General features: G+C 33.2%; 1 long non-coding RNA gene across 1 annotated transcript; it reads right to left on the bottom strand.

The window, feature by feature from the left end:
* Positions 1–236: 236 nt before the first annotated feature.
* Positions 237–1491, bottom strand: LOC123895599. Its single transcript, XR_006804437.1, has 3 exons — positions 1153–1491; positions 751–872; positions 237–547 (listed from the first exon to the last, which is right to left on the bottom strand). It is a non-coding gene; the product is annotated as an uncharacterized LOC123895599 (long non-coding RNA).
* Positions 1492–3948: the final 2457 nt, after the last annotated feature.

Below are 3948 nucleotides of genomic sequence, written 5' to 3'. Positions count from 1 at the left end.
ACAGTACACGTGTCAGCGTGTCCAAGTGCCACGTGTCAGTCCACGTATGCAAATTGACTGCCACATGTGACAAAATTGACGGAAAGGACCAACTTGAAACCTAAAATAAACGTAAGGGACCAAATTGATACTTTTTAAACGTAAGGGACCAAATTGAAACCTAAAATAAACGTAAGGGACCAAATGTATAGTTAAGCCTACAAAGTATGGCTACTCAAATCCAATTACAACCATTATCCAATTACAAGCATTATCAACCAATTTATACTAATCCAAAAATTGGTTAAGAATATCAAACAATAATCATATACTGTATATGATGTACATATATAACATGTTCTTAACAATACACAAATGTGTTTATGTCAACAAAAAAAAACACAAATGTAGAAGTATCATTCACTTTTACTTATAAGCACAAAATGAAAGAACCTATTTGGTCATAATTAAGAGACTTGAACAGTGACACACATGTACTTGTTTTCCTTTTCTTAATGTCTCCATTGTATTACTTCCTGCAGATGAACAACCTGCAAAAATCAAGAACCTGCAAAATGGTCGAGACAAAATTCAAATCACAATTTCACAAATCATAATCAATTTAGGAGACTCAAGGATTATTTGGAAAATCATAATCAATTTAAAGAGTATATATATATTAAAAAGTTTGAAGAACTGAACATGCCTCAATATAAGACTAGCATGGATGACATAGAAAAAGAGAAATAGTGAATAACATAGCTTTTTTACCAATAACCAAATTCTTCCTTATGAACATTCAACTCCAAACCAATTACATCATCAACCCAATTTGACAAAGCATCAAAAAGGGTCACTCATAATTCCTTGCTTGAACTTCAAAAGTGTTTTACCTACAAAAACAACATAACCCACTTTTCAGCTTTTGTTTCATTCCATCCAAAATTAACCTGCAAAATTAGAACTAGAAGCAAAAGAAGCCAAAGAATATGAATTAGAACTAGAAGCCAAAGAATATCAATTGTATTACACGCTCTTCCCTTTTAATATTTGGATTCAACCTTATCTGTTTTTAGATTTCTAGAACACATGCACTTGAAATGATGCATTGTGGTGTGAATTGGAATAAAAAATGAAAGCAGTCATCTAGCTATAAATAACTATGTATTATACCTTAAAAGTGTAGCCATTTCCTTCAGACTTGTGTATTTGCTTTTCTTTTCATCTCTATAAGTTTTGGATCATCAAAAATATTAAAAGTTTGACTCCCTAGTTGGTGAGGCACTAGTAGGATCATCAAAAATAGAAAAAATAAAAGCTTCATCAAAGATGCGAAAACAGAACAACTTAAAGATATACTAATTAAATTACCCTCACCTCCACCTTAATCTTGCGGAAAGTACAACAATGGCATAGCCTTACTCTCACCTCCTCCTTGATCCTAACAACATATATGGTTCTGCCTCACACTTCTAGCATTCATGCTCTTCTGAATGCTGCACATCCATAATATATAATGATAGAAGATTATAGAGTAATTAGTTAAATAATTATAAGTAGTAGTTAGTTAAATAATTTAGATATTAATGAGACATAGTATTTATATTATTAGTTGGTCATCTATGCTATTGGGTTTTGTTTAGTTGGGCTTTATCCTCTAGGCCCATTAAGAGTCTTATATATATGTAGTGTTCTTATCAATTTGGAATCAATCAATGAAATGAATCAATTTATCTTTTATTTATTTATCTTTATTTATTGTTTTTCTTAGGTTTAGCTTAGTATAGCTTGATAGAGCTTCAACACTCTATCAATTGGTGCTTTCATTCTTGAACATCAACACCTCCCATGGCTTATTCAAACCATACTCATCTCTATTATCCAGATCCCACCACCATTCCAACCTTTTCTCCATTTTATTCCACCAACACCCCTCTTACAACTCCATCACCAAATTTGTGTTTTAACCATGGCTACAGACTCCATTCACCCACTCCATCTTCATTGTAACACCCAAACCCATTATTTATTTATTTCTACCTTTAGTAAAATCTTTTTCAAAACACGCAACGGAAAATCACATTTAATTTATTGAATATCGGTTCGAGTATTACACTCCTCTATCAAAATAATACTAATGTAATTAATTAGTAAAAGTAGTGTTTATACAAATCTTTGAATCAAATAATGTATTTATTGATTATACAAAACAACCTAGACAATAGACTTTATATACAATATAAAACCCTTTCCCGTGTCACAATCAGAGCAGAGCTTCACCGACGACTCGACATCGAATACCACAAAATCCTGTAAAATCTGGACCCCCAACGGTCCAGCACATAACACATAAAAGAGAGTTAGACAACATACTCAAAATATAAGTGTAAGTAAATGGTACTTAAACACTCCTTCATAAAAACATGCATAATCATACATTATACATATACATCACCATCATTCATGCATATTCATATATCATGCATATACTTCATCTATCACATAATCAATCATTCACAAAATACACCAAACATATAGTTTCACGTCGTCTCGGACAATACCAAAACATTAACAAATATCACATAACTCAATTACAAATAGGGATATACATAAAGTTCCTAATGTAATCTAACACCACAAATACATTGTTCATTTTATAGTCATGACGGACTCTGCGTTGTTCATTTTATAGTCATGACGGACTCTGCTCCTCACATACGGATTAACAATCAACATTTACCAAGTATGTGTCAAACATCATTTATTATAAAATGCACACATAATTCCTTATGCAATCTAATGCTTCACATTCATGTTATGTCCTCTAGACACCTCTAATGCATGTGGTACCATCGTCTTTATCAGGGTATTTCACCTCTGATATCCTTCTTTATCAAACAAATATAGTTCGATATCCTTCTTTATTGGACAAGCCAATATCCCTAAATATTCATGATGCATGCACTCAAAACTCATGAATATATACATCAACAATTTTGGCATATAGCCCATCAACAATAACGTGGAACACTATCCAACGTTCGTCTTTATTAAGATAATCAATACCTTAATATCCTTCTTTATCGAATAACACAATTCGATATACTTCTTTATTAAAGTTAATTAACACCTTAATATACTTGTTTGACATTTTAACAAACATCATCACAATACAATTAATCATAGTTATAAACAATCAGTAGCATTTAAAACCACCAAACAACAGTTCAGGTAATACCCCTACTAACACAGAGTACCCCTACTATACCAGAGGACCCCTACTACACATGTAGTTCAGGTAATACCCCTACTATCACGCAAGGACCCCTACTAGCACATAGAACCCCTACTATCACGCAAGGACCCCTACTAGCACATAGAACCCCTACTATTATGCAAGGACCTCTACTAGCACATAGAACCCCTACTATCATGCAAGAACCCCTACTAGCACATAGAACCCCTACTATCATGCAGATGACTCCTGCTAACACAGAGGATAGAAATCTACTAAAAAAAATCCAAGTTTGATGTTCTAGATTCCAAATAAGTTTGTATTCACATATAACAAACATAGATAAACACAAAAGGACGGTCCATTTCTCAGATCTACCTCAGAAACATTGAAAAAGTAAGGATTAACACTATTTCATCAAAACTCTCAAGAACACAAAGTTCTTGAGTTTAATCCATTAGAAAACTCGTTTTTAACCATTATTTCCGTTCATTAATCATGTTACAAGCATGTTAAACATATCAAGAACCTTAGGAACGATTTTCATCAAGAAAATCCATTCCAATCTAAAACGAAAATGGGGTGGAGGAAGTTCGGGTGAGGAGAAATCGACATTCTCCCCTTCCTCGAGTCACCCACAAATATGAAATCTACTCTCTTACCTGGATTCGAAGAAAACTCGAAGATTTGATCTTGATCTCTTCACTTTCCCTTTGCCCTAGCTCTTGAGCTCT

This window comes from Trifolium pratense, linkage group LG7 (assembly GCF_020283565.1).
Source record: "Trifolium pratense cultivar HEN17-A07 linkage group LG7, ARS_RC_1.1, whole genome shotgun sequence".
NCBI lineage: Eukaryota > Viridiplantae > Streptophyta > Magnoliopsida > Fabales > Fabaceae > Trifolium > Trifolium pratense.
This window is presented reverse-complemented; position numbering and strand designations above follow the sequence as displayed.